The sequence below is a fragment of the Podarcis gaigeae genome (genome assembly GCF_964106915.1).
Source record: "Podarcis gaigeae genome assembly, chromosome: 14".
Classification (NCBI taxonomy): Eukaryota; Metazoa; Chordata; class Lepidosauria; order Squamata; family Lacertidae; genus Podarcis; species Podarcis gaigeae.
Genome location: NC_139690.1, coordinates 48,787,350 through 48,801,028, shown reverse-complemented (window position 1 = coordinate 48,801,028; position 13,679 = coordinate 48,787,350). Strand labels below are relative to the sequence as shown.

The 13,679-nt window shown below is 45.9% G+C and overlaps 1 protein-coding gene across 1 annotated transcript in view; it reads left to right on the top strand.

Annotated features, from left to right (window-relative positions):
• The window catches only part of MICALL2 (MICAL like 2), a 462,536-nt gene extending 454,598 nt beyond the window's left edge, over nt 1-7,938 (top strand). Inside the window, exon 18 of the mRNA XM_083711474.1 lies at nt 7,833-7,938. The gene's annotated coding sequence lies outside the window, so the exon portion shown is untranslated. The remainder of the gene's footprint in view (nt 1-7,832) is intronic.
• Nucleotides 7,939-13,679: the final 5,741 nt, after the last annotated feature.

Sequence of the window (13,679 nt, the reverse complement as noted above, 5' to 3'; positions counted from 1 at the left end):
GGAGGAGGAGGAGGAGGAGGAAGAGGAGTTTGGATTTGATATCCCGCTTTATCACTACCCGAAGGAGTCTCAAAGCGGCTAACATTCTCCTTTCCCTTCCTCCCCCACAACAAACACTCTGTGAGGTGAGTGGGGCTGAGAGACTTCAGAGAAGTGTGACTGGCCCAAGGTCACCCAGCAGCTGCAGGTGGAGGAGCGGGGAAGCGAACCCAGTTCACCAGATTACGAGTCCACCGCTCTTAACCACTACACCACACTGGCATCTGCTCACATGCTTTGCTGAAAGTCAAGTCTTCAAGCACTTGCTCCAGGGATGAGGAACTGGTGGCCCTCCAGATGTCGCTAGACTCCAACTCCCATCATTCCTGGCAATGGGTCGTGCTGGCTGGGGCTGATGGGAGCTGGAGTCCAACAGCCTCAGGAAGGTGACAGGTTCCCCAACCCCTGGGTTAATCAAACAGTGTCCCTGCTTCTAGATTTAGGTAGGTAGCCGTGTTGGTCTGACGCAGTCAAAATAAATTTAAAAAATTGTCCAGCAGGGCCTCAGAGACCATCTAAGTTTGTTCTTAGTTGGTCTCTAAGATGTCCCTGCTTGTTTCAGCTGTCCCTGAGAAGTCAAGTTCCCTTTCTGTTGCCGCCACTGTTAGGTGATAAATTACACTCCCTTGTCCAGATGCTGCCCAAGAGCTTCTGTCTGCAAATTTGTGGATTTGTGTGTATCTAGGAGGAGAGAGAGAGAGAGAGAGAGAGAGAGAGAGAGAGAGAGAGAGAGAGAGGAGAAAAGCTATTTTCAAAATAATGAATCTTAAGAAGGCCATTAAAGTTGTAGAACTCCTCTTCATTATTTCTCTTTAAGGTTATTTATTAACCCAGAATTGCTCTTCTCATATTTCTCTTTTATTTGCAATCTTCCCCCCGGGCTAAAGTGTTATATATTTATCCTACAGGTTAGCATTCTTTTTATGGTGTTCCTGGAGTTATATACTGCCCTTAATTTTATTAGTTTGTGTTGTATTTTAAATTATGCTAAGCAAAATGTGCAGCAACAGAAAGAAATCTGCCGTCACTCCTCCCCTAAGTGTAGGTCTGATCCTATTTTCCAGTTACTGCTGATCAGGCAACATGGAGGCCAAGCCTAAATTTACAAGGGGTTGGGGGGGACAAATAAAGCCCACCCAAATGACTTTCCCTTTCTCCCCTTGAGTCTGGAACCCCATAAAGCTCACCTTTAGAGGTAACGCATTTGACTTAACCCCCACTGTAACAAATTACTGCATGATCCAGGAGTTGCAGTGACTTCTCTAAGAGGAAAGGTAGAGGCTGAAACTAGGAGTTGCTGAAACTGGCCCCTGCCAAGAGGGTCCAAAAAATCACCATATTAGACTATGGAGTGTATGACCTATTTGTATGTGGCGACGTGACACTGCTATCGTGAGCGAGATCAAACACAGCAGTAGCACCCTGTGCTTTTCACACCACAGCACAAAGGCATGCAACATTTTTCCACCTTTCCTCCTCGCCCTCCCTCTGGGCGCTTCAAGTACTCAGGTCGTGTAAAGGGGACCCCTGACCATTAGGTCCAGTTGTGGCTGACTCTGGGGTTGCAGTGCTCATCTCGCTTTACTGGCCGAGGGAGCTGGCGTACAGCTTCCGGGTCATATGGCCAGCATGACTAAGCCCCTTCTGGCAAACCAGAGCAGCGCACGGAAACGCCGTTTACTTTCCCGCCAGAGTGGTACCTATTTATCTACTCGCACTTTGACGTGCTTTCGAACTGCTAGGTTGGCAGGAGCAGGGACCAAACAATGGGAGCTCGCCCCGTCGTGGGGATTTGAACCGCCAATCTTCTAATCAGCAAGTCCTAGGCTCTGTGGTTTAACCCACAGCGCCAGCCGTGTCCCAGGTCGTGTAAAACGTAGCAATTTCTAAGTGTCATAGGCCAGAAGTCAGCTTCGCCTGCTGAACAGCCGCCTGAAGGGGGGAGAAAGCGAAGTGACTCCACCTGCAGCTGACCATCCTTCAAGGACTCAGAGGAGAAGGCATTGATGAGAACCAGCTGGCTTCAGCCTTCATAATAATAATAATAATAATAATAATAATAATAATAATAATATAAATAAATAAATAAATAAATAAATAAATATTATTTATATCCCGCCCTCCTCAGCCGAAGCCAGGCTCAGAGCAGCTAACAACAGTAAAAACAACACAGTTTACATAAAATCACAATCAGTTAATTGAAATACATTCTAAAATCAATTCATTCTAAAATCAATTCAGAGTCAAATTAATGGCAACCATTGGGCTAGAATTCTATGAGGTTTACAGGAGAGAGGGGGTCAGACTGTGCCCTGGCCAAAGGCCTGGTGGAACAGCTCTGTCTTGCAGGCCCTGCAGAAAGTTGTCAAGTCCCGCAGGGCCCTAGTCTCTTGTGACAGAGCGTTCCACCAGATCGGGGCCTCAGCCAAAAAAGCCCTGGCTCTGGTTGAGGCCAGCCTAACCTCTCTGTGGCCCAGCCTCAGTTAGATGCTAGAAACAACACTCGCTGTTCCTGGCTCAACTTTGCTGCTTCTTGCTGTTTTGATCATTGGCTTCCTGACCCCTGGACTGTCTGACCACATGAACTGCTGTTTCCTGACCCTAGGACTGCACATGACTTTGGATACGGATTCTGCCTACAGGCAAGTGCGCTGTGGTCTAAATCACTGAGCCTCTTGGGCTTGCCAGTCAGAAGGTCAGTGGTTCGAATCCCTGCGACAGAGTGAGCTTCCGTTGCTCTGTCCCAGCTCCAGTCAACCTAGCAGTTCAAAAGCACACCAGTGCAAGTAGATAAATAGGTACTGCTCCGGCGGGAAGGTAAACGGCGTTTCCGTGCGCTGTGGCTTCCATCACGGTGTTCCGTTGCACCAGAAGCGGTTTAGTCCTGCTGGCTACATGACCCGGAAATCTGTCTGTGGAGAAACACCGGCTCCCTTGGCCTGAAAGCAAGATGAGTGCTGCAACCCCAGAGTTGTCTTTGACTGGACTTAAACGTCCAGGGATCCTTTACCTTTACCCCTGAGACTCTGTTGCTTGGCTGGTCTCCCACTCGCAAGCTCACTCACTGTTGCTCAGCACAAGACTGAGACACTAACGTGGCTGTTGTGTTAAAGGGATTTTTTTTCTGGAGCAGGGGGTGCTGTCAGGGACTGGCTAGATGACGAAGAGCGCTGGGAGGTACCAGCGCGGGGAATCCCCACGGGAATCCCTAGAGGAGGAAGGTTCACCGCCCAGGGCTTGGTGGTAGGACACTAAGGAGAGAACTTTCTGTAGACTTTCTTTAAACTATTTCTATACCACTTTTCGGGACGCGGGTGGCGCTGTGGGTTAAACCACAGAGCCTAGGACTTGCCGATCAGAAGGTTGGCGGTTCGAATCCCTGTGACGGGGGGAGCTCCCGATGCTTGGTCCCTGCTCCTGCCAACCTCGCAGTTTGAAAGCACGCCAGTGCAAGTAGATAAATAGGTACCACTCCAGCGGGAAGGTAAACGGTGTTTCCGTGTGCTGCTCTGGTTCACCAGAAGTGGCTTAGTCATGCTGGCCACATGACCTGGAAGCTGTATGCCGGCTCCCTAGGCCAATAAAGCGAGATGAGCGCCGCAACCCCAGAGTCAGCCACGACTGGACCTAATGGTCAGGGTTCCTTTACCTTTATACCACTTTTCCATAAGAAGTTCTCAAAGGGAAAGGTGGGTTACAAACATGTTTCCATTGCTCTTTTATAGAGCAAGGTAAAAGTTTACTTCTAGGCCCAAAATATATGGGACACCTTGTTCTGGTGGGCTACCTTGTCTGAAGGAAGATTGACTTCCATTTGGAAGCAGGGCCTTTTTGGTTGTGGCACCTCCATTGTGCAATGCTCCCCTGCCCGATAAGTTATTGACAACCTCCTGGGCTCAGGTCAAAGATGCCTTGTTCCAAAAAGTCTTTAACTGCCTGCTGTCTTTCTCTTCCTGTGCCCACTTCCCATAGACACCATCTCTGTGGGATCCGGGGGCCAAGGCACCTACAAAATTTTTACTGTGGGTGCCCGGCTGAGTGACCCCATGCGGTGTGCGCATGACATCACATGGTGCGCCGAAGCCCAATGGGGCTAGTCACAGCTGCACCATGTGATGTCATGCATGCGACATGCTGTGTGATGTCATGAGTGTGACACTTGTGACGTCACTCACGTGCGGTAGGCACCCACGATGTGTGGGAGAACCCAGCGTGGCTGCCACCTCCTGCCGCTGAACAGATCTGACATGTTTTAAAATTTAGAGGAATATCAAAACACAGTGGCGTAGCGTGGGTTGTCAGCACCCGGGGCAAGGCAAGTAATTTGCGCCCCCTAACCCTGGATTTGCGCCCCCTAACCCTATCCCTAACCCTAACCCCCAGATGTTGCGCCCGGTGCGGCCGGCCCCCCCTGCACCCCCCACGCTACGCCACTGTCAAAACAAAAAACAACGAGAGAATGGATAACATTCAAGAATTATGTAAAACTTTATTGTACAAATAATTCCATATTAGCAGAAACTGAGTGATATTTGTAAAGAGAAAGATTAAAGGAGTGTATACAAACTAGAAAGAAACGATATGACAAATACAAATCTGTGTAAAAAAGAATGTTTATATAGCAGTATAATGAGAACGATGGGAAGGATTGTGTTTGTCAGGGGTTCAGAAGGAGAGACACAGGAGGGGGAGCAAATGGAGAGTGAGGAGGAAGAGGACGAAGGGGGAGCAGGAAGTGACAGCTGCCAGAGTCATTCCGCAAGCCTCTCTAGTGAATCGGAAGACTCGCAGAAGGGAGCACCGATGGCCAGAGCAAGGGAGATTCCAGGGGAGAAACCTCAAGAGGGAGGGGCCAGCGGGGAGTCCCTGAGCAGCAGTTGGAAATCGGGACCAGCTTCCCCACCAGAGCGCAGTGGGGAGGGGGAGTCCCAGGAGTCGGAACCAGTGTTCTTGCCACCAGCGGGAGGAGAGGCGGCAGGGCTGGCCACGCCCACATCCGGAAGCGGGGAAACGGTCAGAAGGAAGGTTACCGGCTGGGCGCGCGCGCCAAGTTCAAATGTACAGGCGAGCGGCACAGCAGGGAGTCCTGACAGGGAGCCAGGTCCTAAAGCCCGCCGGAAGGAAGGGCGGGACTCAGGGGGGTCAGCTTCAGAGGAATCAAGGAAGGAGATAACCCCAGAGGGCAGAAGGACCCAGCGTAGGAAGGAGCAGCGTAGGAGGTGGAGCAAAGCGAGAATCTTAAACTGGTGTGGCTTTAGCAGCGAGTCAGAGGGGACTTAGCCGGTCTAGCGTTAAGACGTGGGTCTGCGCGCCCAGAGCTTGGAAATGGAAACTAAACTTCAATAAAGACTTTTGTATATAATATCCACTGGGCGTTGGTCCTCTGTGAGCTGGGACCTAGCGGCAGTCCTGACAGTGTTGATGAACACTTTGACTATGTAAATAATTTTGCCTTGTCTTTTTTCCTTTTTTTGACTTCTCTACTTTTTATCTTTTTTCTTTCTTCTCACTTTTCTTTCTTCTTTTTTTAAAATCCTTTATAATCTTCTATTTTCTATATAATTTTACTTTTTCTTTACCTGTGAAGAGCAAATACACAAATGTTTGTATAGACATGCAAATTTTTAATCAATTAAGTATAATTTTTTTAAAAAATTAGATTGTATGAAGCTGCCACCTTGGACCCAGTGAATAAAGGCTGCATCGAAGAAGAGACAATACATGGACACATAAATTCAACCTCCCTAAAGCACGTTCTACCTAGCTACGTAAAAAGCCCTCCAATACTTGGGCGCTTGTTAGGTGCAACTTTCCGCCTTCTAAATTCAGGCTGCCTGCCGCTAATTAAATTCTGCTTTTCAGGCACTTTCCCCCATGCTTAAATCCCTGCAAATCATTTCTAACTCTTTCTCATTCCTCGGCCGCTAAGCTAGCCAGCCTGTAATCCTTCACCTCGCTGTGTGATCCTTTCCTGAATGAAGCCGGGTCTGGAGCTTTTCTTCTGGATCTCAGGAGCCCAACCTGTCAGGAGAGGGGAAAGCATCTAAAAATACCACTTAAGACCTCAGCTAATTTCTAAATCCTCCTTTTTCTGTTTAAGATGCCTGCCTCTGCCAGATGGGCTCCTTCCCCGCTTGGATTTGCAGTCTTCCTTAAGAATCGCAAATCCGCCGCACAACCGTCCCCTTTGTTATCTGCATAGGGGCTCCTCCTCTATCAAACCCCCACAGACCGTGATCCAGGTCTTAGCCTGGGTAACAACATAAGCCAAATAACTTTCGCAGCCGCTCCACCTTCTTTCTCTTCCCGCTCTAGGGGGACGAATTTAGGCTGGATTCAAGCAATTCCCCCATCAGCTGGGTGTGTGAGTCCCTTAGCCCAGGGATGGGCGACTGTGTCAAATATGGTTCCTCTGTGTTTGTCATTTCCCCAGTCTTGCATTCAGTTCTAAACATTGCTAGATCGCATGGACGTCCTCATAGAAATTCATCGGCGTATGAGTGCAATTTTTATCCTACCGCATGCATTTCTGCCTAATAGGCACACTTCTGCGAAGCAATTTCCCCCAGCGGAATGCATTTCTGCATATTGTTTGCATATTGAAAATACCATATTTTTCGTTCTATAAGACGCACCAGACCACAATACGCACCTAGTTTTTGGAGGAGGAAAACAAGAAAAAAAATATTCTGAATCTCAGAAGCCAGAACAGCACGAGGGATCGCTGTGCAGTGAAAGCAGCAATCCCTCTTGCTGTTCTGGCTTCTGGGATAGCTGCGCAGCCTGCATTCGCTCCATAAGACGCACACACATTTCCCCTTACTTTTTAGGAGGGAAAAAGTGAGTCTTATAGAGCAAAAAATACGGTACTTTTTGCATGTTGAAAATACTATTTTGCATATTTTGCATATTGAAAATACTAATGTATTTTCACTAATGTACAGACTCTTTTACCTCCAGTATATGCGCTTTTTGGCTGGAGACATGGCTGGCAAAATTCATCAAATGTGAATTTAGGACAGCCAAGGTTAAATTTGCATATTGTTTTAGAAAAAGTGAATTGGGAAAACTGGCTTTTAAACAGGGCTTGGGCTCAAGGCTGCCTGAAATATTGTATCTCCCTATAACAGGCACCCCCAAACTCGGCCCTCTAGATGTTTTGGGACCACAACTCCCATCATCCCTAGCTAACAGGACCAGTGGTCAGGGGTGATAGGAATTGTAGTCCCAAAACATCTGGAGGGCCGAGTTTGGGGGTGCCTGCCCTATATGATAAGGTTGCCATATCTTCCTGCCCAGGTGTTAGGATCCTCAGATGAGCACCTTTTCTCAGTAGCAGTGAGGGCCACGGGGTCATTTACAATAGAAAAACACGGAAATACATAGCACGATAATAAACAAAAACCAATGTCCCACCCAGTTTAAAAGGCTAGAAATTGTTTCATCAGCCAAAGGCTGAACAGAGGAACGTTTTTGCCTGGCGCCTAAAGATATGTAATGAACCTGAGAAGCGAACTCCCTCGGGAGAGCATTCCACAAATGGGGAGACACTGCAGAAGAGGTTGATACTCATGTACCTCTTGTTGTGGGGCACATGAGGCAAAAGTTGGCTGCAAATTATAGCACAGACATGGGTGGGGGGAGTAGCTGCTCTCTCAATCGCATTGTAGCATTTCCCCCCTTCTGCCTCCAGGACAGTCCTCCTCCCCAATAATCTGATTGGGAACCTTAGAAATAGGTGTAGGAATTTGCAGTGCCGGATTTACGTATAAGCTAAACTATCAATAGCTTAGGGCCCCACTCTCTTGGTGCCCCCCCAAAAAAATTAAAGGAAAAAAAACTGGATGTACATTTCCAAAATATAAGATAAAAAACAAATAAAATAAAACCTACATCCAGCAACAGTGTTTTGTGTTGTGTAGGCCCCGCTTGCTAGCCTGCTCCCTCAAATATCACTGGTTTGCTCCTTTCTATATATAGGGTGCCTACATTCTGCACAGACTGGTTGCGTGGCAACATGGGCAAATGGCTTGAGATACCTATCAGGTCCATAAATTACCATATAGCATATATTCAACACAAAAAACATTGACCATTTGTTGTTGACAAAGGACAGCTGGACATATAAAGGGCCCCATTACCTTCAGTAGTGTTATGTGCTGAAGTTCTCACCCTGGTCCAGCAGGGGGATACTGTAGATAGTTTTCACTCAGGTCCACATGTGCAAATAAGGGATTGAAAGTGACGTTCAGTGATTGGATAGTTACAGAAAGTGGTTACTGTTGCGTTGTAGTGGAGCTCTATATAAGCAGGCTGGCTGAACCCTTCAGTTCAGTTCTGTTCTGTGAATAAGAGCTGTTTGGAGAATCGCTGTGTTGTACACCCACAACTTAACAAGTAACTTCTTAGGGACTCATCAAACCTCAACCCAGCCCTGGTAGGAAATCACGCTGGGAGGGTATGGAATGGAATGGAGTGGTGGAAGTTTAAGAAAAACGGAGGAGTTTTGCAAACTAAAATCTGGATTGAAGACAGAGCTATATAGATTGACAAAAGGGGCTTTCGCCAACCCAGTGGTGTTTTTGGTTCCCTCACCGCCCACCATGTCTTAAACACAGAGCTTGGAGAATAAAGAGTGTGTGTGTGTGTGTTTCTGTTGAAAGCAGAGACTGGGAAGGGTAATCTACTTAGTGATGGCGTTCCCACTCCCTGCTTCTGCCACATTGCTTAATATGCAAGGCAGGCATATGTGTATATTGGTGATCTTGTATATCAATATTAATAGTATGTGTTCCTGGGAACTCTTTAAGGTGTTTTCTTTGGGGGACGGTTTTCTGAACAAGCAAAAATGTCTTATGGCAACTTAACGGGTATGATTCCATGAAATTGTATAATATTATAAGCACTGGTGAGGGGGGTGCAGATAGTGAGGTCAGGAGGAAATTAAACACATCCAGAACTGACCAGCAGGTGCATCGTTCACACTACTATTCACAAGAAGAAAGGGAACAACCCCCCTTTAGCTAAGGTTTCTATCTTAATTTCCAATCAGTGATACATTTGCTCATTTGTTCAATTTTGTATTTAGCTCTGGTTATCTCCCGCTTGGATTACTGCAATGCGCTCTATGTGAGGCTACCTTTGAAGGTGACCCGGAAACTACAACTACAGTAATCCAGAATGCGGCAACTAGGCTGGTGACTGGGAGTGGCTGCCAAGACCATATGACACCAGTCCTGAAAGACCTACATTGGCTCCCAGCATGTTTCTGAGCACAATTCAAAGACTGGTTGCTGACCTTTAAAGCCCTAAATGGCCTCAGTCCAGTATACCTGAAGGAGCGTCTCCACCCCCATTGTTCTGCCCAGACACTGAGGTCCAGCACCGAGGGCCTTCTGCTGGTTCCCTCCCTGCGAGAGGCCAAGTTACAGGGAACCAGGCAAAGGTTCTTCTCGGTGGTGGCACCCACCCGGTGGAATGCCTTCCCACTAGATGTCAAGGAAATAAACAACTATCTGGCTTTTAGAAGACATCTGAAGGCAGCCCTGTTTAGGGAAGCTTTTAGTATTTGATGAATTACTGTATTTTAATATTTTGCTGGAAGCCGCCCCGAGTGGCTGGGGAAACCAGCCAGATGGGCAGGGTATAAATCAGGCGTAGGCAAACTCGGCCCTCCAGATGTTTTGAGACTACAACTCCCATCATCCCTAGCTAACAGGACCAGTGGTCAAGGATGATGGGAATTGTAGTCTCAAAATATCTGGAGGGCCGAGTTTGCCTATGCCTGGTATAAATAATCATTATTATGTTTATGTTCATTATATCTCCATGCTGCTTTTCATTCAAATGAATCTCAAAGTGGCTTACAAACAATAAATAACATGACATGATAGAACATCACCAATACAGCATAAATAATATAGAATAATTAACAAGTCACCTGCGAAACAATCACTATCTGTTAACGGAAAAATCCGAGGACTCCCTTGGACAAAAACAAAGACACCAACCAGGATTACTTGGAGCAAAACAGCAGCCTGTAGGCTTGGCCTTTATTGAACTGTTGCAACAGGGTGTTCCCCTCACTTGCAGGAGAGAGGAGGGACCCAGAAAAATGGTGTGCAAGGCCTTATAAAGACTTTTGAAATTGCCACCCTGTAGATTAAGACCACCCCCAGAAGCATCATACATACATCACAGAAGGGGTGTAACCCAAGACCACCCCTCAGATACATCACACCTACATCACAGAAAGGAGGGGTTAAGGGAGGAGTTGTGGTGGTAACCTGAGTGTCCTGTCACCTGGCTGGTTCCCCCTTTCCCCCTCCCCACGAGTACTTTCCAGGTGACAGAGGGGAGTTTGCAGTTTCCTGCCCCCAGAGGGAAGAGCTGATTATTGTCCTTTGTTCCAGTCCGTGCTGAATCCACTCCCATATGCAAGTTCTTTGTGATCTTGATGGTCTTCTGTCTAGGACCATCAGGGTTGGCATGCCAACTGGGTAGGGCTCCTGTGTATGTGCTGGTATGCTCAAGGGATTATGGCTGCCCTGTACCAAACCTTCCCCATTTTGTAGTCCTTCCTTCATGGAGTAAAATAAAAGTGGAACAGTGCAAATCCGATGTATGGTTGATTTTCTATGAATTTATAACAGAAGCATAGCGTATGTAGTGTGCGTGTGAAGTTTATACAAACTGAATGATTGGGGGCGTTTCCTGCGACATATCTATAAAGCACTATTTAAAAAGCAACAACTAGAAAAATAAGCTCATGCCTGTTATCTGTTTGCTCAATGTGGAGGCATGAGTCAGTGTCTTGTGAGCATGATGTAAGGCCATAGGGAGATCACATGACCCCCGTGAGATCACATGACCCCCCACACCCTGATTTTACACAGCATCCAGCTTGGTCACCGTCAATGAACACCGTGTCCTGGGCATGGTGACTTTCTGACACCAACTAGTTTAACAATTAATAGAAGACTGTGCTTTCAAGTGAAGCTTGCTAACTGCCCAGAAAATGAGCTTCTCATACCTTTAACCTCTGCTTTAAAAACCTCCATGGAAGGAAAGTCCATCACCTCCAGAGGGAGTCTGTTCCAGTGTTCAGCAGCTTTTACTGTCAGAAAGTTCCTCCTGAAGTTTAGTTAGAATCTCCTTTCCTGTAACTTGAATCCATTGGTTCGGGTCTTACACTCCAGAGCAGGAGAAAACAATCTTGCTCCATCTTCTATCTGAGAGCCCTTTAAATATTTGTAGATGGCTTTTATATCAGCTCTTTGTCTCCATTTTTTTCCAGGCTAAACATACCCAACTCCCCCCCCCCCCAACAGGTCGCCCTCGTTCCAGCTTGTCAATAACCTTCTTAAATTGTATCGCCCAGAACTGAACATAGTATTCCAGGTATGGTTTCATCAAGGTAGAATAGAGTAGTACTATTACTTCCCTGGATCAGGACACTATACTTGTGTTGATGCAGCCTAGAATAGCATTAGCTTTTTTTGCTGATGCATCACACAGTTGGCTCATGCTAAGTTTGTGGTCCCCTAGATCCTTTTCACATATACTACTGACAAACCAGGTGTGCCCCATCTTATATCTGTGCAGCTTGTTATTCCTGCCTAAGTGTAAAACCTTTATTTGTCCCTATTGCGATTCATTTTGTTAGTTTGGGCCCAGTTCTCCAATCCGTAAAGGTCATATTGATCCCCAATTCTCTTTTCAGCAGCATTAGCTACACTTCCCAGTTTGGTGTCATCTGCAAACTGGAAGATCCCCCCCCCCCCCCAATTCCTTCATCTTAATTCAGGTAGGTAGCTGTGTTGGTCTGACATAGTATATATATATATATATATATATATATATATATATATATATATATGCTTTCGTAGATATATATGTGTGTGTGTGTATATATGTGTGTGTGTATATATATATATATATATATATATATATATATATATATATATATAGGCAATTAGAGATCACACTAGACAAGTGTTTCAAAAAGCATGGGGAAAATTCAGAGAATACTTCACAAAACAGTGCCCTAAAATACATACCTGGACTTGTTTTGATTAATGTATGCAGGAGACTTTGTGGATATTTAAGTTATAATTAGAAAAACCTTAATAATTATTCATAAAGGAAACAGTTTATAAGAAGTAAATAATGAGGCCAGATACAGGATAAAGGAAGTCTTTTATTTGGTGGTTTGTATGGTTGTATGTTACGCTCACTGTATGTTATGTTCACGTTTAATCAAGGTGGATTTGTGTATGTGGGGTGGGGGGGTTATGTTATGTTGTAAATAAAATTCCAATTAAAAAAAAAATGTCCAGTAGCACCTTAGAGACCAACTAGCGAATGCTCATACCAAGAACAAATTTAGTTGGTCTCTAAGGTGCTACTGGACAATTATTATTATTTTTAAAAATATATTTCTCCTTCATCTTAAGTTTATAAAGTTGTTTATAAAGAAGACATTGAACAAAACAGGACCATGACAGCTCTATGGTGTGGCATTCCAGTTGTCCCTTTTTCCAGGATGACGAGGAATCGTTACTGGGTTTGGTCACTCAACCAGCTACAGATCCAAAAGTTACCTCATCCAACCTACATTTTACCAGCTTCTCCACCAAAACACCAGGGGGGAAACTTTGTATACTTGCACACTTTTACACAGAAGGCGGCCTTTGCACCCTGAGATCAATAGGATTTACTTCCGAGTAGGTGCGCATGTGTGCAAAAGGCATGGATGGGATCAGTGCCGGATTTACGTATACTGTTGTTGTTTAGTAGTTTAGTCATGTCCGACTCTTCGTGACCCCCTGGACCAGAGCATGCCAGGCACTCCTGTCTTCCACTGCCTCCCGCAGTTTGGTCAAACTCATGCTGGCAGCTTCAAGAACACTGTCCAACCATCTCGTCCTCTGTCGTCCCCTTCTCCTTGTGCCCTCCATCTTTCCCAACATCAGGGTCTTTCCAATACTTTCCAATATAGCTAAACAAGCTATAGCTTAGGGCCCCTCTCTCTTGGGCCCCCCCCCCAAAATTAAAAGGAAAAAAAACCTGGATGCACATTTCCAAAATACATGATAAAAAACAAATAGCATAAAACCTAAATACCGCAACAGTGTTTTGTGTTGTGTAGGCTCCTATGATGTAAGCAATGGGGCCCCAATCATTTTAAGTTAGAGCTTAATAATTATTTCACTATTAATATATTTCTTCTTAATTGTATTCCAGCTCAACAATTACTTTGATAAAATACATATTTTGTTATGTGCAAATGGCTTTGGATACCTATTAGGTCTATAAATTACCATATAACATATATTCAACACAAAAAACAGGGACAATTTGTTGTTGACAAAGGACAGCTGGACATAGAAAGGGCCCCTTGACCTTCAGCAGCTTAGGGCCTCATCAAACCTCAATCCGGCCCTGGATAAGATGCCCAACCACGTCACGCGGATTCCCTAACTCGCGTGGAGGGCAGGAGAAAGCAAGGCTGACTCAGCGCGATTCCCCCATCACTGCCACGCCGCCCGCGGACAATCAACACTTTCGTGATTCAGCAGAAACCAGGCGGGACGAGCGTCGTCTCGATAGGTCGGGTGGTGCAGTGACGTCAAAGCCGG